Source organism: Taeniopygia guttata, chromosome 4, assembly GCF_048771995.1.
Source record: "Taeniopygia guttata chromosome 4, bTaeGut7.mat, whole genome shotgun sequence".
In the NCBI taxonomy this organism is placed as follows: Eukaryota; Metazoa; Chordata; class Aves; order Passeriformes; family Estrildidae; genus Taeniopygia; species Taeniopygia guttata.
In genome coordinates, this window is record NC_133028.1 from 52,444,015 (window position 1) to 52,469,354 (window position 25,340).

Sequence of the window (25,340 nt, forward strand, 5' to 3'; positions counted from 1 at the left end):
AAATGGGAAGACTCAAGTGAGGAAGTGATTTCAGATATTGTGTGTGATGAGTGCAAATTAAAAGCAACAGGAACATAATTAAGAAGATGAGAAGCAGAAAGTAAGGGATTGGTCAGGAGAGTGAAAACCTAGTGGGTGTTTTAGATTGGTATTTTATAGTGGATATACAATGTAGGAAAGTGTGTGAGTACTGCTAAGGCAGCACTCATGGAGGGTAAGACAAGGAGAACACTTGAGAACATCATAATGGACGTAAGCCAGGAGAAGGTGATCTTGTATTGCCAACCAGGAAAAAGTGCATGAATGGGAAATAGGAACAAGAGCATAAGCCAGGAGAAGGTGATCTTGTATTGCCAACCAGGAAAAAGTGCATGAATGGGAAATAGGAACAAGAGCAAGACAAGACAATCACAGCTTCAAGATACAGAGCTGAGTTTTACAATCAAAAAAGTTCATTTTGGGGGAAACTTGAAAATCAGATCATTTCCCAGGTATTACCTGGCTAGACTCAAGTACTAGGAATAATGCATTGGTGCAGATAAGCTGTTCAGGGACTGGATGGGATTTTAGATTAAAATCTTTTGTACTGTAAGAGAAGGATTGCATCTGCATTGTGTGCCAGAAGCTGAAACTATGCAGACAGCAGAGTCCAACCCATTATCCTTCAAGCTCTTCACACATAGTCTGGAATAGAGAGCTGCTCTGTGAAGATCAGCACGACAGCAAGTTATCAGCAGATACACGGTATGGTACATCGAATTGTGCAGTACAGATACTGTGTTCTTCACACAGCAAAAGCTGCATTTTGTTCTTAACATACTCTGGCAAATGTCCACTGTTGTTGAAAAGTGCTGCTTAGAAATCTACAGATAGGTTTTTTCTTGGACTGTCCTGTAAAATGTGTAAACTTGGGGGAAACTTGAGGCCCACAGATGCTTAGCCTCCTCTACAGATAATCTACATGATTACCAGATGTTGCTTACTTTAAAGGGACTCTGTGACTCAGAGGAGACTCCAGCAGAATGCTAGGTAAATGACTTAGTAAATAAATGCTAAAATAAAGGAAATGAAGGCAGGGAAAAAAAAAAACCCAACCTCTACAAACCTTTTTTTTAGAGGGGTAACTTCAAATTTGCAGTGCAACTGTGATTAAAGATAAGACTGAGTTAATAAGGGATTTTTAGTGAAAACTGCATCCTTTGTTAGAGGTTTCACATTTAAATCCTTATTCCAACTCAAAAACTGAGCTCTAAACATCCAAGTCAAACCTAGTTTTGCTCTTCAAACAGGTTGTGTTAAAAGACAGCATCTGGATTCATGAGTTCGAAGGCAGTATTTTGTTGCAGGGGCATGACTCTTGGGGAATGGGTTTTCAGAAGAAAAGCAGTGGACTGTAACAAAGGCCTAACACACTGCCTTGGCAGCTTGATTAGCCACGAGATCAAGAGCAATAATCAATTGCTGCCTTGCACTGATGCTTATTAGTACCCTGTCCAGGTTCCAGCCTCACTCAAAACTAACAGGATGAAAATTTGCCTGATATTTTGTCTTTGTAAATATAATTGCACAAAACACTGTTTTCCTTTACCTCATTTCATTATAATAGAGGATTAAAGTTACATGCTATTTTCAGTTCCATGTAGCTTTATGTATGCATTTAGAAATGTATCAATCTGGGAATTAAGCAAATTCCTAAAGAGCTGACTGAGTAATCTAGGGGAAAAAGGGCCAAGACAGAGAATGAGGGGCTCTCTTGTTAGCAGTGTTCTCAGAGAATCCAACTGATTCTTTTCACTGGTTCTTCCAACCAAGTCAGTCTTGCATCCAAATAACAGAGGTAAAATGACTATAAAAACAAGACCAGGAGTACTGTAGCTTGAGACTGGCAATTGGAAGTAAATGTCCCCTGAGCTGGTGGTCAAACAAAGTGCTTCATTTTCAAATCTGATTTAGACTGCAAATTAGGAGGAAAACCTTTGTGGAGCACTAGAAAGAGCCATAAGTGGCTTGGGGAAAATGAAGAGTGACTATTGCCTAAAAAGATGGGAGCCTTTGGTGCAGAAGAAAAATTTCAAGTCAAAACACTGTCTGCTTCCCACCTTTGCTAATGTACCTTTCCTGTTAGAATTTAGCAAAACTAGAGTTGATACAGAGAAAGGAAAACACACATTTATGATTTCAAAACACCAGGTCACTGCAGCTTCTGAGTGTCATGTAGAAAATGCTGCGCTAGAGGTGCATTGTTGGAGAAAGTTTACTGCAAATAGGTGAGGGGGAGAAAAAATCAGACAACTTAGTCAGACACTGTGATAGCTGCGATAGCATCTGCTAACCTCACAATGCTAGGGAATCAACAGATTATTGCTGAAGAAAAATAACATGGCATAATAAACAATCTGCTTAATGGGAGGACTAAATAGAGTCTTTCACCATTTGGAACAAAAACATTATGAGCAAGGTGAAAGAGCTGGCAAGCTCCTGGCAGCAAATATAAATCTGCAAGGTGTGCAAATAAACTAAATTTATAACAAGATAGAATAAAGCCAATGAATCCCACAGATTTAATGGAGATATCCATATACGTAACTGTAACATTCATATTTACAATTATCTCAGGCATCTGCTAAATAATTATCTTCTCAAAGGTAATGAACACTGAAAACATGGAAAATGGATCCATTTTCTTTTAAGAAATAAACAGGTCATTAAGTAACTAAATATAGACACCAGTTTGTCTGAGTGGTTTTATAAATAATTCTATGATCATCCAATTCTGGAACTAAAAGCAGCATTTGGAAAGCAGAAGAAAAAAACACATCTGCGCCCTACTTTAACGGAGAAGGCCACAACTCTTATAAACAGAATCCCACCTCCTTAGCTGGGATAAAAAAAAGGGGAAAAAAAAATCTGAAAAAAGCCCCAATCCTCTCCCCCCCCCACCACCCAAAACAAAAAGAGAAGGACAACAGCAACAACAAAGACCAAAATACTGAGCATGTAGGACAGTGCTCAGTTACACTGGGCATAGCAAGGCCAGGGTTTCACAGGGACACCACATACACATGTGATGTTCAGTTCTGTGGTTCAACCTCCTGTGCCATTACATCTTCCTACAGAGAGAAGGGGGACTGGCAGAGCAGGATGCAGTTAAAAGCATGATATAATTTTATTCCAGTTTTCAATACCTGAGATTTAATGGTAAGATAATCAGCTTCAGGGAACATTTTTGAATCTCTGAGAAAAAAAAGCTTTGTGTTTCCCTTTATGATTTATTACTGTCTTTTACAACACATTCATTAGATCTGTCCTAAGCCATTTATTTATTGTGTGCAGAGGGCAGTAAAAGACAGAAAAAAATTGCAAACTTAGGGTTTTTTTTGTTGTTGTTGTTTAAATTATAAAGAAGTTGCCTTCCACTTAATTTTTAAATAAAATATCAAGTAGAATAATCTTATTTGCATACCATGGTGACTTTTCTCCTTAACCTTACTGTACTCATTGAATTTGATCTACCTTCATGAACTGAACATTTGCTGAACTTGTTCACTGACATTTTGTTACGTTCTACTTCTTACAGGGTTTTTACTTTAAGTTGGATCATTTACTGAGAAAGTAGCATGTTTCTTGTAGCCTCTTTTGGTTCCATTCTTCTGAAAACATATTTGTTTAACCAGTTCCTTCCTGATACATGACAAATTATTAAAATTAAAGACACATAAAAATATTTGTCCACAAGTACCTAATACTGCAAATGAGGAACTTTTCAAGTAAAGGCAAATCAAAATGAAGGTTGAATATTGTTTCCACCCCATCTCTAGCTCCTAAAAGTATACAAAAGTATGGCAGTTATCATCTGCTTTTTGCTTTTTACTGGTCAACAAGCGTCTTTTCTTTCAGCTGTCCCATGGCATAAAAACAATGAAGATTTACTGTTTGTTTGATGGATATAATGTTATGCAATTTAGTAACAACTTGCTCTCATCTAGGAAAGCACTTCACAGTCTGAAACTGAAGCCTTTAGGAGCTGTCATTGACTTCAGCCAGACTTCTTATGTGCTCAGTATTACAGTGGTATAAAGAATGGATGAACTGCAAACTTTTGGGGGATTTTTTTCTTTGCAGAAATCACAACAAAAATGTATTTTCTTCCTAAAACTCATATCAAAATTGGAAACTCCTGTTATTGCTTCTAATTGACAGGGAAAAAAAAATTCAGAAATGGATAGAGAAAACCTACAGCTTGCCTAGGAGTTATCCCTGTGCTAAACCACTGTTATTGCCCTACAGTAGAGTTCAGCTCTTCCTAAATTAAACTTCTGTCAGTGACAGCTCATAAAGAAGGTAAAATCCTTTGATTCCTCTGTAATACAGGAAATGAAACCTGAAATATCCTGTCCTTCGTATTGCTAATTCCTTAACTTGTTTGTATAAATTAACTGAATTCCACACCAGAAAAATCAGCTGAAAAACAGGCATGAATCAAAAGGACTAAAACTCCCTGTTAACATTTATTTCTATCATAAACCACTTACTTACCATGCCAGAACATGGCTTTTACCACTCCCTGTATATTTACTGGTCTGCATATACATTTCAGAGGAGCATTTTCCTGTCCTATTCACCAGAGAAGAATATCCTGTAGCAATTTTGGTATCTAATGATTGCAGCAGTTCTACCATCATTATGCCCTTGGTACCACAGCCTCCCTCTGGCATTTTTAAAAGTTGCTGTTGCTAGCAAGCAAAACTCTCTAATGCCTTACTGGAAAGGAGCTATGAGAAGTCAAGGTAGAGTTTTTTTAAATATTGCTTTAAATATTTTTCAAATACTGTTTTTTTTTTAAATATTGCAACTGAAAGAAATCTCAAAGGAAAACAGCAAACTATGAGAACACAAGCCCCATTGATAGCCAAATAATTTTAAGTCCAAAGATAGTGGAGGTCTGCAAAAACAATAGGGTCTCTCACTCAAAGAGTTATTTCTAATGGAGTTTAATTAAAAACTGTTGGATGCACTTGCCTTTGAATACAGCTGTGACTTGTTTCAACTTCAGTGGTACAGCATTCATTTATGGCACAACATTTTAGAGCAGAACAGCTCCAAATGACATAGCAAATTCCATTATTCTAGTGCTCTTGCAGAGAGACACAGGAATTTTGAACTGCAATTCCTTCCCTGGTGATCCTTTTACCCTTTCAAAGTCTAGGATCTAAACAACCTGTTTAAAGCAGACAAGGGAACTGAAAACTTTTCTCTGCAATTGAAAACCTCATAATCACACATGAAATGCCATATCTAACATTTTGTTAGTATCCCCACTATCACCTGGACTACAGATTACACATTTATATGTGACAAAACTCTTGCCCATCTCCATTGTCTCCTTGCTAAACAGAACCCTCACCATTATTTAAAGAGGAGCCACATAAATTATATAAAATAAATATTAGAACAGCAGAAGAATATAAAAATTAACTTCCCAGTGAATGACATTTGGGAAAAGACAGAATGTGTATTTGCAGTGAAATAAAATTAAATAATGTATTAATTGCTATATATATTGGAGTTGAATGGTTTCACTGATGGCAACCACTGTGGCAAATAAAACTGCTTCCAAAACACCAAACAAAAGGCAAAGATGCTACTTGTTACTGCACTGTTTAAGAGTCACTGTAGAGTAAAAGAGCACAGTACACCATCCTTAGTGCATTGTATTTTCTCCTTCCTCATGCATTAAAAATGGATTTGTTAGAGTTGCCCATGGCTTCATGAAAATACAGTTTCACTTTTCCTTATCATTTAGTAACAAAGAATCAAACAAAAAAAAGGGACACATTTATTAGTTACTATGCAGAAATATTTTAACTATAAACTTGTCATGATTCAGGTATGTAAATTGACTCCTTCTAATCTCCCATTTCCTCCACAAACCATAACTTTTCTGAGCTTGTCAAATCATCTTTTTGTCCTCTGAAGTATTCCAGAACAACGTCTTCTGATGACAGTGACATTTAGTGATGACAGTAGAGCTGATAAACTGATTATTGGGTTGCTATCATTTCCTATTCTCCTCCCCATTTTTATCAAACTAGAGTATATAGAAAAAAAATCCTCTACCTGCACTGCATTAACTGGTTCTTTTAGCCTTCCCTGTGAAGCTGAACCACCTGCAGATTGAAGAAAAATTATGCTAATGTGAACTGTTGTTTCCTGTCCTTATAAAAGTACACTCATGTCTACATCACATCAAGGAAAACATTGTGCTGCTAATATATTTATGAGCAAGACATTTGTAGCTGATTCTGCTATTTAACAGAAAGTTAAATAAAGTTAAAGTCATCTGTGTCTGCTCATGGCAAGAATCCTATTAGGATGAGATCTCGTTTTATGCAATGGGATGTCAGTTATGACTTCATGGAAATTAAGACTCCATGTCTTGCCTTTTGTGGAGGCAGATCAGGACCTCCATTAGAAAAGAATACAGTAGTTTTCTCTTTGACACTACCAAACATGCAAGTTTCCTTTTTTCTAATACAAGAATCAATGCTGATAACCTTTTCCCTAAGACTCTTTTCTCTTGACAGATAATAGAACATATTATATTTCTCAAAACTTCTAGGCTCTACTACCCTTTTTATACAAAACATAAAAGATGATGCAAATACACAAGATAAATGAAACCCTGAATGACTTTTAACCTCTGCTTTTACACATCTATGAAAATGCAAAAATCTTTCCCCTATTTTTGTGTTATGCTTCACTTCTCCTAAATTCCCTTCTTACCTCCTCCTGCATCCTCCTGCACAATTTTTCAGCAGTTTTTAGTATTCCATATTTCATAATCACTATACAGAGAGTTTTGCTTTCTGAGAATTGTGCTGTTCTTTGAATGAATTGGACTAATATTCTAAAGACTGGAAGATCCTCCATTAATTTTTGTAAACTTGATGTTTTACACCTACTTTACATCCTCCAACCAAGCAAAATGAGTCTGAATGAGAATTGGTCTTTTTCCTTCCTTCTCTCTAATAGATTGAGACATATAAATGACAAGTGATGTGATACCTAAAACTGAGGAAAATAAAATTCACAGATGTACTGCCAGACATACTGCTTTATGGCAAAAAACCTGAAACAAACCCACAAACCAAAAAAGACCAAAAAAAAAAAGACCAAAAGCAACAATCTTGCAACTACTTTGTGAAAAGTGACTAGAATCAAAACAGAGCTGTTCTGAAAGTATTTGCAGCCTTTTAAAATTTAATTCTTTATCGCATTCATTGACAACACCAGACACTAGATTAAGACTTCAAAATTTACCTCTACACAATCCAACCCATATTAACAGCACTTCAATAAAATAAAAATAAAATCCTTCACAGCACAGAGACGAAGGAGGTATAAGAATACAAGTGAACTATAATCCAATAACATCATTTTACCACAACCCATACCCAGCTGGCCAATAATGTCTGAAGAAGGGAAAGCATCCTGAAAAGGGTAGATTTGTCATTCCTGTTGAGAGAGCAGAGAAAGAAATTGAAAGTAAAAGAGAATCAGATTCCTCATCAAGCTGTTGTTTGCTGTGAGACCTTGTCAACTGAACGATCTACCAAGTGCACAGTGACTCAATACACAGACTTTTCTGAAGCTGAAGTACCAGAAGTTGAGATGGGAACGGTTGGGGGAACAAATGGGTGCTGGGTGCTGAATCTCCTTTTCACACAGGTGCCTTTTTACCAATGATTGCAGCAAATGAGTCACTGTTCTGGTAATCTGAGATGACTGAGTTCACTGCTAAAGGAGCAAGGTGCCTTCTCCATGCCCACCTCAAGCCAGCATTACTCAGCACCACTCATTCTCAAGTGCTTCTAGTAACTCTTGCAGAAAAGGCTTTATATGGTAGCTCAAATGATGAATAATTATGCTTCCAGAAAAGGTGAATGCATTAATCTGAAAAAAAAAAAAAAAAAAAAAGAAAAAAGAAAAGGAAAAATATGAAGTATTGCAAGTAAAAGATTAATTAGTATAGAGAGGGCCGTGTACTGGGCATATTTTGTGGATATTCAATTAGCACCTTTCTCAAGCACACAGGACTCTGGGGGAGCAGTTGCTTCAGAAGGCTTAGGGCAGGTTTTCTTACTACAGGTAAATTTGAGGGTCAGAAAGACCAGCAATTAACATTAAAAGTAGATATTTTACCTAAGTAAATATTTCCTTAAAAAAAGCAGTTGTACTTTTGATCAGCAAATTTTACTGCTATCTATTTTACTGCTATATTAATCTTGAGCTGCCACAAAGACTGGTAAACAAACTGACAAAGGACATCTCCTTAGTGGGAGCCCAGAGACATCCCTGATAAGCTCTGCTGAAACCCTGATAGGGAGCAGTGGCAGGACAAAGAAACTTTGATAGGTGTAAGGCAGAGATCTTGATGGGTGAAGCACAAAGAAAGAAAACCTGATGGGTGTAGGACAAAAACCTTGAAAGGTACAGGACAAAGAAACCGTGACAAGGAACTGACCTTTCAGGAGAACACAAAGCAGCAACAGTGATCCTGGGAACTGATGTCTGACACACAGTTACACCAAAAGTGATAAAAAGTGAACTGCTATGTACCTGAAATGAACTTCTCAGCACAAGATCTCCTGGGCAGTCCGGGACCCTGGACAGGGACATCTGACTGACTCTGGGTCAGCTTTGAAGTGAGATTTTTCTGCCACTGATTTACCCCACTGCTGGGAGGGACTTGCTGAACATCATAGTGGTTAACACCTCACATAATAAATAGATTTATAGGTGCACACAGGTAAAGGTTTGTAATGATATACTTGTTTCACTAGCTGGAATTCTGTAATGAGTTTTAGTACATGTATTTGCCTCTCTAGTGGTAATTTTGTAGTGGCCTGTGGAGTGTTTGGGAATATTAGTGTGTTTATATATTTACTAATGGTAGATTTGTAGTAATTTGTAATAATTACTACAAACCTGGAACCCCATGCCTTTGTGTATTGCAGAATCTCGGTTCCCCACCCTCACATTCTTTACACACCTGTGGGTCAGGTAACCCTCAAAAGCTGTGTCACTAGAGACATGAGAAAATATCTCTTCACAGGGCAGGCATTTGATGCTTATACTGACTTAACAGTGTTCTCTCCTGAACACACTGTCAGCAGATCTGGATTAAGCATTGAACTTGCAAGGGACTGGGGGGATGGGGAGAGGATTTTTTGACCACTGTCAACCCTTTAGCACATATTTCACTGTATCTTTGAAAACCTGGTGCAACATAGCCCAACAATAAGTTCAATTTAACAATTTGCCTCAAGATAGACTGTGAAAAACCCTGAAGTTAAAAATACACAAGTTGTTAAAGACAAAAGTTGTCAAAATATTATGAAAATTAGCTAAGTGAATAAATATAGCTTCTTAAAAAGCAGAATTCCTAAATACATATAGACTTTACTGTAAATCCTGGAAAAGTATTTGTGAGAAGATGTTTATAAAATATGCTAGTCTTTTATTACTCAGTATTAAACCATGTCACAATAATTACCATTACTGCTATTTTGAACTTCTTTTATGCTAAGCAGACTGTATTTAAAATAATCCTCTCTCTAAGAATTTCCTTCCTCAGAAGTGAAAATAAATGTTGCTTGTTTGCATTACGTATTCTCTCAAATCTTTCCATTAGCTTACAGCCTTGTATCCAGTAAGGACTGAGCAGCTTTTCCAGGAGCTTCTGTATTCCTTCTATCTCCAACACAATGATGGTTTCCTCCTTCAGGCAAGTTCCCTCTCTTTTAAAATACTCTTTATTCACATTACCTTTTAGGCCTGGAGCTTCCTGGTGTATTTTAACACTCCTTTAATTATCTTCTTTTTGAAGCTTCCTTCATAGTGTCCATGTTCTAAGAGGTGGCAGCAGATCCATGAGAGTTTCCTCCTTCCCCGAGCACCCTGAGCTGCTGCTTTTGGCAGGTTTGAGCTGGACGTGCTGGAGAGGCTCCGTCTGCCAAACACACCTTTGGGAAGGCTCCTGCCACAAACACTGCTGAGTGTTTTGGTGGTGGGTTTGATACTGCAGTACCTCACCTGCTAAACTCACTATGGAATAAGGATTTGCAGGACACAGCCCAGAGACTGAGGGTTGGATTTAGGGCAGTGATTGACAGGTCTTCCAGTTTTTCTGTGCATTCATTATTCTGACAAATTTGGTACAGGGCACAAATGGAAGCCATTATGAAATTAGAGGTAAGAAAGCATAGAAAATTTTTATTCCCTGAATCACTCTAAATGCTTCATGTCCATTAGTAAAAAATGTTATTTTCTAACATTTTGTTAGAAATGGAAATGCTCTCTTAGGCTTGAGGCTGCTAGCCTAGACTTTTCTCACTGGTACCTCCACTTCACCTAATTTCAGGTGGATTCAGAACATTGCTTTTATCATTTTTTTCAGTGGCTAGCAGATTAGCTTTCACTCATTTTCTCTCCAACTTTAAAAGATATTATTCCTCCTTACGAAACCAGAGCATGCCTTCTGTATTTCAGGGATACAAATCTGATACAAAATCCCAAACTAATAATTTGATATATATTTAAACCTAAATTAAGAGAAACACAGCATAACTTGTACCAGTGATAAAGAGAGAGACCAGGAAAAGACACCCGCCAAAGGAAAAAATAAATACTTCTGCATTATTTCATGCAGAACAGAATGTAAATTAAAACTACCCTGCTATCTATCCCAGAACTTCTACTATTAAATCAAACCTCTTGAAATTTGGGAGCTTTCTTCTTCCTTGAAAATAATGTAAGAATCCTTGGTAAGTGACCTCACATCCCATCATAGTGCATGCCAGCCCCTATGAGACATCCCCACCATTTAACTCTGCCCGTTCTTTTATTTCCCCAAACACTGAGGAAATAAATTACCTACTTGCTAGTGGGAAGTCAGTATATGGGTATGTCCTGGGGTGCCTTTATGATGCTTGTATCCCCAGCCATCTATTCTGCTTATGCTGGGTATTAAGTTTTGCACCTTTAAGGCTGGTTCCAAGAGTGAAGGGGGTGGCAGAAGAAGCCTGTGGTTTGTTATCAGAAACTGCACGGCCTCCCCACATCCTGCTCCTGGATTGTGTTGTCTGCAGAATGGACAGGGGGACAGAGCTCTCTTTTGCTTTTAGTTAGTTTTTAGCTAGCTGAGGCAGAGAAGTTCCCTGGATTGTGTTTTTTCCTTAGACCTGTTTGAACCTGCTCTGGACTGAACACCCAGAGGACGGCAGCTCGTACCTGTGGCACACCGGGCCTGATAAGAGACTAAGTGAGCCAAGCTACAGCCCATGAAGGGGACTTGCTGAATTTCTCATCTCTTTGGAGCCCTGAGAGGTTTTATTGTTTTATATTTTTCCTCTTTTTTTTTTGTGCTGGTGAATGCTTTGTTAAATAAACAGTTATTTTCCACTTTTCTCCAAGGAAAACTTTTCCCAAACCAGTTGGTGGAGGGGCTGCTTGAATGTACTTTCTAGAAAAACCCCTTCAAAGGTTTTCTCCCAAATTTGCCCTGCACCAGGACAGGGTAATTTCTTGGGGAAGTACTTACAGGAATAATGACAATTACAGTAACTGACTACAGATTTTTGATCTCTGGAAAGGCAAGGGGAAATCCAGTTGGATGAACTGCCATAATGTTATGTTTCAGGTGCATTAGGAAAGCCTTCCTATGCATGCAAATGATGTTTTTTTTCACAGAGCTCATAAAAACACATACAGAAACACTTCTGTACCACAAAATGATTTGCAGAGTTGAACAATGGTGGCTGGGAGTGTGGGAAGGGGTAAGAGAAGAAACAATTTATATAGTGCTGATTCAGGAAAAGAGGAATTTACATCTTGTCTAAAGACACTCTAAGTTGAGGAGAATACCTCAATCAACTTTCATAAACCAGCCTCAGCAGTGGTACCCAGAAAGGTGAAAAGTTGCTGCAAGATAAGCAGTGCTGCAAAGTATAGAAAGGAAAGATTTTCTATACAGATACTTACAAGGCTGAGAAAAGCACGTTTGCACCAACACCTGTCTGAAGTCATGGCCTTTTTTTAGCTACATACAGCTATTTCTGTAGTTGCTTCTGTATTCATGCCAGTTGAATGCAATTTCTCTCCATGCTGATAACATGCCAAAGACTTTCAAAGTTAATGAGTCTTGCTGCTAAAAAATGTAATTTCTCTAATTACTTGCAACTATTAGTAATAATTGACTTGATGTTGATTTGAAGATGTGTATCTGACGTGGTTTCAAAGGTAAACTTGAATGAAAATTTTACAAAATTAGAGATAAAATGAAAAAGAGGGGTTTTTATAATCTAAGACTCAGAAATATTTTATTATGTTTTCAATAAGGGTTTCAAAGCAAAAAGAATTGTCAACAACCCATTAAGTAATTTATCTAATTAGCAATCATTTATTTATTTTTAAAATAACTGAATGCTTGTTTTATTTTGACGTGCAAAGATTCTTCCCAAAAATAGCAATCATAAATACTATTTTTGAATTATTCTTCTGCAGTCTTATTGGTCACAAGTGAGCTTTGGCCAGAAATAATGGAATAAATTGTTTAAGTTGTACACATGAAGAAACAGCAATTTTAAAAACAATTATATATAATACCTTTTTTTAGTGTTAGGCTTGTCAAATGAGAAAAAAAAAATCCTATTTATTATCTCCAATCCAATATTGCCACATGGACAATTAGAAAATGAAGCTGTTGATAAACAAGCATTAATGCTTGAATATCATAATTCTGTTTCTTGCAAGAGACTTGCAAAAACAAAACAAATGCATATTAAATCCCGTAGGAATAATACACTCACATGCAGAAAGCTAGTCTATTTTAATAATGCTGATATGAAGTGTGTGCAAAATAAACTCTGAGCTGCCAGGTTTTCTTAAAAATGAGCTTTCTTGCAGGCAGTTTTCACTAAATGAATAATCTATAGAATGTTAAGTAATTACTATGATAAAGTAAAACAGAATAATAACTTCAGATGCTTTACCTGATCTTGTATGGTTTGTGGAATCAATGATACAGCTACCACCCTTAATCAGAGGCACTGCAATGTGGTTCTTAACTATTTTTTTCCCAGATTTTATCACACACACAACTTGTTTTATTCCTACCAATATTGGTTGAAACATTCAAAAAAACATTCATTTTCTCAATAAGAGCTTCCTTAAGTTTTTATTTTACCAAACCAGATGTAAGACATAAACAAATGTTCAATTTTGCCTTTGAGCTACAAATAAGTTCCCAACGAGTCAGGTTTTCGTTATAAAAAATGAGGCAGGTAAGTGTTAAGTACAAAGAATAGCTCAGATGAACAATTTCCTTCTGTGGAACGTTAAATTAATTGCAATTCAGCAAATTTATTATGCCTATAACAAAGGCAGGGCTATTTAAGCTGGCTGGGAAATCTTGTATATGGAACATAATTTCCTTCCGCTATTGCTTTAAAGCTATATAAAATATACATGCCAAATTCATTTATTCTAAATGATGACTTGCTGCAACCTGACAATTCTTCTGACCTGTCACTTAGGCAGTATCCTTCTTTACTCTCAGCAATCTCTCAAAGGCATGCTGTGCAATGGCCCACGTGCAATAACACTTCATCTTAAACATATATTGAATTTCAATGTGTTTTACTTCTTTGCTACAAAGTAAGCTGAACATTTTATTTACATATGCAGCACTACTTTCACTATACAGAGAGAAGAAGGTGACATCTACTTCTCATGCTACCACAACACAAACCTTAGAACTGCTCCTCTCTCTCCCAAAAAAGGTTTGTCTTCAACACACTATGCTAGTGTGACCCACAACTTTAAAACACAACTTTTCTGGCCTTTTCTCTCTAGCTTAATAGCCTCTGCAAAAAAAGGTATGTTAAGGTTGGGCAGATTGATTCAGACTCAGATTAATCTATCCAATGGATAGATTTAATGCTGCTCATGCAAAAAGTAGTTGTGTGCGTCAGTACTGAGTTTATTTTAGTCCATGTTCCCTGCAACAAAATGAAAAAAACCTTCTAGGAGCCTACATACCACTTTCACAGCACTTCCATGGAAGGACAGAATAGGCAAACAATTAGAGAGCTACATTTCTGCAACTTGGAGAGTAATTTTGATACAAAAAAATTAAGGATCATTATGATAAAACCATTCCCTATTTTTTTCCTATCCCCAAGACTAATGTGTCCCCACAACTGGATGGAAAGTGGACCCATTTTCAATTTCTGTTAAAAAATGAATAAAGAATATCCATGTGCTGAGCTTTATAAATCAAAACAACTATACTAAAACATCGCACTTAGCTTCCCAGAAAGGAATAGAAATTGCAACTTGAAGAGAGAGGTGAAAATAAGGAGAGAGTAGGGGTGACACTGCATTGCAGATACACCAAACTGGAAACATTATAAACCATTTCTGACTCTATAAATAAATTCAATCACTGTTTCCAAGAATTACACCTCTTGCAGCCTTGCTGCCACCAAACTAAGGGTAGACCCTGATTAGCTCTCTGATAGTGCTAAACACACACATCATCTTAAGCACTAACAGCAGGGAAATTAACACAGGTAAATGTGACACAAGTCAAGTATTGTGTGTGGTTGCAGAGGGATAGACAGAATGAAGGAAATGTGCAAAAAGAATTAATAAAATAAAACATTAAAAACCCCCAAATATGGCATATTTGGTTCTTTAAACCTCTTGTCTGGGTTATATGTAAGGCTGTTATAAAATCACAAGGAACCCTATTTAGACAGAAGTGTTCACATTCTGTTTGTACACAAGCATATCCTTGGGTCAGCATGAAACATTTATGAAATACAGCCTTACTAACAATAAGCCCATTCTGAGTCTTGTCAAGCACAAATTTTCCTCATAGGGCTTCACATTATGCCTGCTGGTGCAACCATACTTAGAAGAAGTGTTAATATGCAGTAAATATCAAGTGTCAATTCTACTTAAAATTATGCTTTATAAGTAAATCAATCAAAAGAAATTTCAAACTTGACAGTATATAATTATACTTATTTTTTAATGGAAGCATCAGATGCTACAGCTTTGCTACAGAAGATGCTTGTCTCTGAGCTCCAGAAATCTATATGCTCCATTTGTCTCTTTCATTTCCATTGTCCCTTTGGAGACTACAGCATGCAACTTACACATAATAGTTGGGCCACAGCTCTGGAGCCAGGATCTTATTAAAGCACTACAAATATTTAACCCAGTTCTACTGGTTTTGGCTAGGACAGAGTGTTACTTCTTCACAGTTGCTTGTATTGTGCTGAGCTTTGGATTTGTGACCAAAGCAGCGCCGGCAAGGCTCAGAGGGATGTTTTAAGTCTTGCTGAGCAGTGCTTGCACAGCATCAAAGCCTTTTCTGGCCTTGGAGCTAGGAGGGGACACACCTGGGACAGCTGAAGGTTCAATGAAGTCCCAACACTGGAAGGTGTCCTAAATGAGTATCACAGATGGAAACATCTGAATGGGTGACTCTGCTTTACATTCTATTTTCTATATGAAAAAAGGCTTATGGACAATGACTTGAGGGTTACACTAGTACACCATAGAATGCAAAATGATCTGTTTTTCTACTCATTCCACTCATCACAGTTAGTCTAGGTCTTCTGAAGAACAGCTGAGATACTTGAATTCCTACTCTTGTTGACTTCCCAGTGACAAATGGCAGAGAATTCTCTTTATTGTATGATGACAAAAAATATCTGGAAGATATTCAGTATTATATTCCAGAAAATGAGAATATGGATATATGCTACATTGCTAACAACAAAGAAAAAGAGAGTCTGATTTATCAAGGAGGTCTTCAAATTCCTTAAGAAATGACCAGGAGAGAAGTGTGGACAGAAAACTATGTATGGATGGTGGCTGAAAAACCTTCAGATGTTAGTCAGAGCAATAGATTCTTGGCTCTGTTTTCAGAAGCAAGAACAACGGCCTAAAAATTATAAAAAAGAGCATTTTAAAAGGTTGACATGACAGCAATGTAAAATTTGAATTAACCAGAGACATAGACACTAGACTGCATCTATTTGAAGTAATAAGACCAGTGGGCAGAATAGCTGGAAAGTGGTTAAATGCAACATGTACATCAAATTTCAAGGGACTAGAATGAAAATGACAGTTTTAAGGCAGAGAGGAATCTCAGCAACATAAATTTTATTAAAGTAGTAGTTAGGACAAGAAGAAGACATATACTGTCAAGGCTGGGTACAGCTAAAACCATGTGGAAGCAAACAGACTACGGCACAAAAGTAAGAATAAGTGAAAAGAGAGGAATTGAGAAAGATTAACTGAACATACAGGATAGTATTGACACTGACTATAGGAGTTAGAAAGCAAATAATACATTGTTGCAATGCCACAGGTCTGTGACATTTGCCTGGAAAGGCAGATTGACAAAAGGACTGAGAAAACACCTTACTGGAATGTATGAATATTAGTGAAGAAGGCTGAATGGAAGACATACAAACAGTAATTACATTAGAATCTCAGCATGATGAGCAGATATAAAAGCAGACAGTGAAATAAAAAACAACACAGAAAATAAAGATGGATTGCAAGCAAGCCTTCAAAAATACAGGCTATAAGCAGCATGATGAAGAGAGAGTAGGACCATTAAGGGACAAGAGTGGCATTGTGGTGACAGGTGAAATCAAATTGCAAAGAGGCTGAAGTCTCTGCCAATTTTTTAAACAGTGAAAGCTGAAGGTGATCCCCTGAGAGAGATATCTTTCTGATGGAGAAGTGCTTTACTCACTGTTTTGATTACCACAAGGTAAAAGAACACTTGATAATGGAGCATGACTTTAGGCATGGACTAAATATTTAATATCCTGGAATCAATTAGAGAGTTCATTGTGCTGGTAGCCAAGATGTGAAAGATGCACTGAAACAATTAGAAGGTCACAGGCCCAGAAATTAACAAGGAAAAGAGGTAAACCTTTGGCAAGTGGATTTGTCATACACACCATCTTGAACAAACTCCAGGAGATATCCAATATGTGCAGATATCCCCAGAGGTAAAAAATAACAAGATGAAGAAATGGTTTTGTCTTCAGCTGTGAGGACACATTAATAAGAGAGAAAGATTATATGCAGTGAAGGGCTAGCCAGCCCACATCCATGAAAAGAGGATTGTACCTGTCAGACATGCCTGAGATCCTCCAAGCACATGATTGAACTGGGAAGCAAAATTTTGAAGTAATGGATATGATTTGTCTGAAGTAAGAAACTGTCTCATAGTCTAAGATTCATGCCTGCAGTGAGGTTTGATTGCTTGTGTCAGAGTGCCACAGGAGAAAAGAATTATTGAAATGAATTAAAGCCCACTAACAGACAAAAAAAAAAAAAAAAAAAAAGGTCTTAGCAAGAATTAATTATTAAAAATGGAGGAAGATAAAAGGCGAACTTACTTGTGCCACAAAGCTTAGTCTTGGGCTCAGGTTTTTATTCTTTATGTATGAGTATCCAGGGCCATGAATATTTCCAAGTACAAGGGAACAGAGGAATACTTTCAAGATGTAGATGAAGTATCTTCATCAGCAAGGCATGGTTAAGAGGTGAGCTGAAAGTCTCTCCTTAACTATCCCAATATGCAGGTGATAGATCCCACAAGGAAGTGTGCAGTAAAGTGAAAATTATAACTACTGTAAGAAAAATGTGGCCATGTGTCCCCCCACCCTGTTCTGCTTTAGCAATAGTCATCTGTGGCAGTCAGGATGGTCACAGGTGGCTTAAGCTGAGGGCTGTAAATCTCTCTCAACAGCTAAAGCTGGTTGACCATGCACCAGCCAAACTACAGCTGGTATTGCAAGTATGATTCAATCATCTCACTCCATGAATAGTGGACAGCTCAGAGCCTGCTGGACTCTCCTGCATGCCAGTGGGCTGCACACAAGGATCTCCCCTGGACCTCCCCTCCAGTCTGGTCCTTGAGGCTGAGAGAATCCTTATTTGTGCCAGGTACTTGGTAAGTGAATTGGGAATAAGTTCACCGAGACTTTGAAATCTCAGCTGAGATGAAGGATTGACAGTACACATACAATCCTTTAGAGACATAAACCACTGACCAAATACACACCTAAAATCTCCCCAGAAAAGAAGTAAGAATGCAAGGGGCTCTTTTCTGAGCCCCATGACTCAACAGGAGGGTCTCCCTGGCAGTTTTGTGTGACTGTCCTCCATGAAGCTATCTAATCTTGTTAAACCACAGCCACATTTTACTATCAAATCATGTTCAATCACTGTTTTACATCAATAAACATATTGCTACTTCTCTCTTAAGAGTGAAGTGTGTCACTGCATCCATGACAAAGTGACTTATGCAGAAACAATGAAAGTCCTCTTCAAAAGAAGAGCTAAAAGGTACCACAAATGAGATGATCTTATTTCTGCCAGTTATTAACCAGCAAAGAACCACACACATATACACCTCCAACTTTCACACACTGATAATTATTCCCAACTGACTCAAGTATTACAGAGTGTGGTCTTTCCTATGGAATTCCTATGAATTATCAACTGAAGCATTGTGCTGGGTGTAGCTTGCTTTAATATATTCAATGTACCTTTAATTGGAATAAGTAGCAGTAGTTTCCTTGCCCCTATTCCTGAACCACAATTTGAGCTGCTCCCATCCCACTGATCCGTATCACGGTTACAAACATGGCAATTAAAGCTGTGTTCATGTCTCACAGACATGCACAGCCAAGGGCTATTGAGACTCTCCAGTCTATTTTTTTAATCTTGTCCACAAGTTTTAAATCACACTGTAATTCAACTTCATTTCAAGCACAGCAAAAATTTCAGTGCTTTATAGACAGGAGAAGGAAAAAAAATGTATAAAACAACAAAAGGAAAAAAAGCTGTTGAAGGTTCATGATTTTCACTCATTGTTCTTGAATGTTCTGTGAAGAGTTCAAGGAAAGACTGACTAAACTCTTTGCAACTAACTCTTGCTGTAGGAAAGTAAGATCAATTTTAAGAACAGTCTAAATCTTCAGATATAAGAGTAAAATAAGTAATGTTGCCATAACATCCCATAATTTAAATTATTATTCAGATATCTTTACAGCTATCAAAAAAGGGTATTTACATATAACACCATGTTGATTTTAGCAAAATAAAAATGGGGAAGAAAATTTTTATATTTTTGTTAAAAACATAAAACCCCATAAAATTTTAACATTGATGCTTTATATTAAAATATGCAGAAGTTTTATTCTGCAGAAAATTTAATCTTATTCATCAAGTTTGGAATGGAAAGTTTTCTGCATTTGATATTCCAGGCATATATAAAACACCACTTATCCCTTGCAATAAAGGCAAATGGTCACATAAATGGGTACAAGGAAAATAGAAAGTATAGGCAAAAGGAGTGAGTACCAATAAATAACAAGGGTGAACTGAAGCCAGGTGTCTGTGAGAAAGGAGGAAAGGGAAAAAGAAAGGTCAGGGTAAGATCACTCATATGTGAAGTGAGAGAAAAGCAAGTTAAAAAATGGATATGCCAATAATGACAAAGAATCTTTCCATCTTCATCACTCAGTAAAAATCTGAGGTCTAGTGGTTTATCAGAAACTCTGCATCTGCTTTTTGCGATATTGAGGCAAACACTTGTGTTTCTCTTGATTTATGTTAGCCTAAGCAAGACAAGAATTTTTAATCCCAGGCTATGTAATCAGATTACCTTACTGAAATCTCAGTGCAGAATTGCAGAAATATAACTCTGTATTTATGAATAGAAAGTTAAACTACATTTCTGTGGATTACTGCTCCACCTTTATTTTAAAACCTGTATATGAAGTTTGACATAGTTTTGCTCTCACAATCCCAGTGAACACAAATGTGCTGATTTTAAATAGATAAATAGGTAGAAATGACCTGATTTGACACATTTCTGCATATCCCTGAAGGCAAAAGACACTGCAGAACTTAGATGCAATGCTCACAAAATGCCTATTTTCTGAAAATAAATGAAATCCTAGCAGCACTTTTACATTAAGTAGCTACTTTTGAGTAGGACTTCCATTTGAGCTGTATTCCTTTAGAAGGTCAAAAGAAGCTGACCCTCCCTTAAATGTAGTCTACCTCTCATTTAGCAAATAATAGGCACTCTGCACCTGACTGTTCAGCTAGGCATTAGATATCAGAGATTTAACTTTGGCTTGTAAATCACAGTATCCAACCTATTTGACCCACCACAGATTATCAGGTATTGATGCTGCTGTACACTGATGCCAAAATCTTGCTTTCCAAAACCACGTGAGACTGAAAAAGGGTATTAACCCCAAAATCTTGTGACTACTCCAGTATTGGTGAGACCATTAATTTAGCAAAATCTGGTCTTACACTTGTATAAAAATGTCATTTACACCTTTGAGCTTTGACTAAATACACTCAAACTGTCTAGAATTAAACTATAATTCTACACCTACCATGTTCAGCAGTGAACCTACACCACTGGCTTTTGTGAATCCATTTAAAAATTGAATCAATGGAGGTGCCTTCTCATGTCATCATGCTGGAAATAATTTGATGTTCAGAGCAACATGAGTGCTAAAATCCTACTACTGAAAAATTCAGCATGGCAAACAAATCAGGAACACTCTAGCGTCTTCTACTTCAGATGGCATACTTGCAATAAATAAACATAATAAGCCTTTGTATACTATTTCCTTTTCACTTCGGGACATGTTACTTGAAAAGAAGAATTCAATTTCATCAAGAATATCATCAGCTTGAGAGCAAATAAAGCTACGCTGATGGCTGACATTCCTTTTAAAAGAAAAACAGCTTGTGTCTATATTGTTCATCACTCCTTGTCGGCACAAGCCTGAAGACAAGCATCATTTTACAGATTATCACCCTGTTAGCACAAGGAAGGAGAAAGTATAATGTAGCATAGATTATAAAATATAATTAAAGCTTGCACAGAAGAAACATCATTAAAATTATGTCAGCCTGCTATAAAAAAAGGAAAAAAAGCGCTGATTAATTATAATGGGGCAGAAAGATGAGAAGAAAGTGGCAAGTAACAAACTTATCTCTAGATGCTCTGATTAATTTCCCCTATAAAACTGTCAGTACACCGTGGCACATATAAATTCCATAAATACAATTTGGATGACTTTGCAATGACGGTAGACATGAATAATGTGAACACTAAGTATGTGAGGACTGCATATGAAGATTAAAGCCTAAGGTCACAAGTTATGATCGCAGAGAAAGTACTGAATATGGTATTTGCATAAATGCTAGAATCAATTTTGAGCCACTGGTGAAGAGATGGAAATGACAAAAGAACTCCTGCATTAGCTAAAAATACATTTTCTGGCATAAAAGGTGCTTATGCATACATTTTATTATATTATAGCATGCAATATATTACATACAATCTATTCCTGTATGCAGCTTTAGGCATTTGAACTTGCAGCAGAGCACTACAAATGTACACAAGTACATTATGTATGGATGGATCAATGCACAAAGCCAAGCTTCCTTTCTTTCAGGAAGTAGAAGATCAAATACTGTGGAATAATTTGTATTGCACAGGCTACAAAAAAATGCTGCGCAAATATCAAATAACTGTAATAAGTGAAAGAAATCCTAAGATTTCAGAAAATGAAACATTCTCTAAGAACCTGAAGAACTTCTGAAAGGAAATGCTTCAAATATTTATTACCACAGAACATACCACAGAATCTGTCAAAACCTTGTCACCCACCTTTCACTTTGATTTCATTTTTTCTACCTAGTTAAGCTTACGTTAGGAACTCTTAACTTCTCCCATTCTCCATTAGAATTTCCAAACACACAACTAATTTATCCATACACTGGTGAAGAGACATACACACCACAGAAAATGCTGGACACCCTATAAAGTATGTATTTTTATGGTAGCCTTTTTTTTTGAGAAACTGCAGTCATGAGGATCCCTATCAGAGACAATATTCATCTTTCAACCTTGGAGAAAGGGAAAAAGCTGTTTAAAGTTAAAACCAAATAAAACAACCCTATGTATCCCTTTAGGAGAAGGCAACTTTCACACACTTTTGTTCAGCAAAAAGTATTCATTCAGAGAATGGTGGAGAGTATCAAATATCTCCAGCTGAAGACAAAAACGATTTGAATCTTTATGTCAAAAAGAATGAATATGAAGATCCTCATCTGAGCAAGGGTCATAACCACAGGGCTACATAACATTCTGAGATAAGACCCAACACTTTTTTGTTCATATTTATTTATGAAAAGCTTGAAACTGTACTGAAGTACACTGAAGGGACTAAAATACAGGCATTACCTTCCCAAATGTTCACAGCCACCTATATACCCTATTTTAAATTCCTCCACTTCAAAAGAGCCCATAACATGTTTGAAACACAACACAGAAAAGAATCAACAGGAAAACCTGAAAGTCATTCACCTCTTAGTATATGATAACTCTATGTCTAGGACAGGAGATGGAAACTGGGATTTCAAATTCTTCAGTCAAGACAAAAATTCAATCCAGCTTTTCTCCCAGAGGAGGAAAAAAGAGTTCACATTAGGCTATGAAGGCAACTGAGAAGGCATTGAAACAATTTCTGAAGTAACTGCAAGAACATGCTTTTACAAGGTAAAAAGATCATTACAGAGATATTGGACTAAACAACAATTGGACTAAACAACAATTACACGCACAAAAACATACAGAAATATGAGATTTTAAGTAAATCTTAAGAGTAAGAAAAATACAGCAAAGTTTAAAAATTCAATCTCTATATTGTAAAGGAGTGAACAATGTAGTTTCTAACTTTCAAGTCCTGGACCACCAATCTCTCCCATACAAACTTCAATCTCAAATTAAAATACTGTTTATCAAACTTGTTTGTACATCTTAAATGGAACTTGAATTGTGACACACAGTGGACTCTTTAGTTCATAGTTTCTTACTTCCCAAACCTTAAAATGATCTTCAAACAATCTGTTTATCTATTTATAAGGAGGACTATGAAAGTGCTAAGGTATGCTCCTTTAAAAGAATTCTCTTGCTTAGGGATCTGCAGAGAGGGGATGAAAATTCTCTCCTCAATACTCAAGATAATACAATCACTGCTAACATAATATAATACTTTGTATAATACAATCAATAGATAGTAATCACTCCTAGAACAGCCGGCCGTGTAGTTTTATGCTGCGTTAACCAAAAAAAAAAAAAAAAAAAAAAAAAAAAAAAAAAAAAAAATCAAAAGCTGAACTGTCTCATTTTTACCAGGTTTTAAACACATACTCCAGTCTTCCCTGCAGAAGAAGCCCTTCATTGTGTCATACGTACTTTTATAAAGCTCTCATCACAGCAGCATCCATCCATATTTACATTCTGTTTCAGAGACACCTGCTCTCCTGGAAAAAAGTAGAAGCCATCTCTCTATTCTCTCCAGTGCTTCATAAGAGTTAGGTTTCAAGTAGCTTAGCCAGGACAGAAGAGAAGCTCTTACTACTTGAAGACTTCTGCAAGAACTGATAAAAACTGGAAATAGCACAGAAACTGAAGTTCAGTTCCAGGGTATCAGTGCAGAGATGTGGGCATGGTAAGTTCCTTTTCAACAGAAGGAAATTGAATTACTTCATTTTCTGGCAGTGCCTTTTTTTTCTTAAAGCTCTTATGTGGTCTTCATGGCACTAAGATTTGAGTGGCTAACATATGCTGCACAACTGTGCCTGTCATAGGATAAATTTTGGCTCAAGAATAATGTATTTATTCTCATATTAAAACAAAATTAAAATTGAGCTATGGAAACAGCATCCTTTCACAGAACTGTGAACTGAGAATAAATGGCTGTCCCACTCAGTGTCTGAAGAAAGAGTGAACAAGCAGAAAAGTGAACTTCCTCAGAGTGTACCTGGATTCATGACATTAGATCAGGGCATGGTAGCAATGCCACACACAGATGTCTCTTCAAAGGACAATGCATCCATCGAGGACTTCTCAGTACCTGCCTGATTGTCACTTGAGATAAGAGCTTTGGCCACATCTCATAGACTGCAATGATGCATGATCTGCAAGAGTTAATTGAAAAAGTTCAAAGCAAATCAGTGTTGTGTTTGTATACCCTTTTCTAATCACATCATAAAACTGAAGTGTTAGAGAAGACCAACTCATTAAGGATGTGAGTAACGATTTTGGAGCTAGTGATCACATCTTGGACTTGATATAATCAAAATATAGTCTATCATCTAATAAATCATCAACTTCTGCTACTATCACCTCTAACTTCCCAAATAATTCTAAAAAATTGAAGGGGTTTTCTGGCAGACTTCTGCCTAACTAAAATACTTTTCCTTAAAGCTCAAATTTCCATGGTGCATTCTGACAGTACTTACTTCCTAATAATGCTATAAACTGAACTTCACCTTATTTTCTGTGCTTGTCCAGCTATGTACCTGGACTATAGCTAAAACACCTGGTTCCAATCAATTCTTGAAAAAGTTTTCTATTTTCCATTATATTCAAAGTGCATATTAAAAACATGGTTTGGCAAACTGGTGTTTTGCTTAATTTCTCTTTGTCACACAGAGAACTGTCCCTTTGTCTGGTCCTGATCCTGCTTATGCTATGACCTACCATGGTCATCCTCTTCCAATTCTGTGAGTCTGACTCATCTTAACTAACATTAATTGACCTAAAAAATTAAAAATCACTAGCTTATTTTTCCAATTACAAATCGTTGGTGAGGAGCACCATATTCTCATAACCCTCTCTTTTTCCTTCTTTAAGGTCAGAAAACACTGCTTACTTCAAATACTTGATTTATACTTACTATGTATTTAATACATTATTTAGTATTAAGAACAACAGGAAGCTCTAAATGAAATAAAAAGTTAAAATGAGTTTGTCACTTTTTCTGGTGTTTTCTGGAAGACAATAAGATCACCTAAGGGGCTGGTCAGGCTGGGTTTTTGCTGGCTTTCTTACCCAGCAGATGGAATGGCAAATGTGTGACATACGGAGAGAGCTATCTTATATGCCAGTTTGTTAAACAGATTGTCTTCATCATCTGACCACTGTTAGAAAGGCAATTGAAAACCACAGGCTTCTAGCTTCTCCATAATGAATGTTAAAAATGCAAATATGGAGCCATTTCTCACCCTTCAAAACAACTGTCAAAACCACACATACAGCAAAAAATTCTATGCAAGACAAGGTGAGCCAGTATCAGCAACAATCCCCATCCTGAAATCTTTCCATGTGACTCGGTGAGAACTTAATTTTTAAG

At 36.8% G+C, this 25,340-nt stretch overlaps 1 protein-coding gene across 7 annotated transcripts in view; it reads right to left on the reverse strand.

The window, feature by feature from the left end:
* CCSER1 (coiled-coil serine rich protein 1) overlaps positions 1-25,340 on the reverse strand; it is a 617,316-nt gene that overhangs the window by 38,246 nt on the left and 553,730 nt on the right. For 2 of the 7 annotated variants that reach the window (XR_012055746.1, XR_012055747.1), the window contains one exon: positions 7,455-7,515. The exons of the other annotated variants lie outside the window; for them this stretch is intronic. The gene's annotated coding sequence lies outside the window, so the exon portion shown is untranslated. The remainder of the gene's footprint in view (positions 1-7,454; positions 7,516-25,340) is intronic. 7 annotated transcript variants of the gene reach the window in all.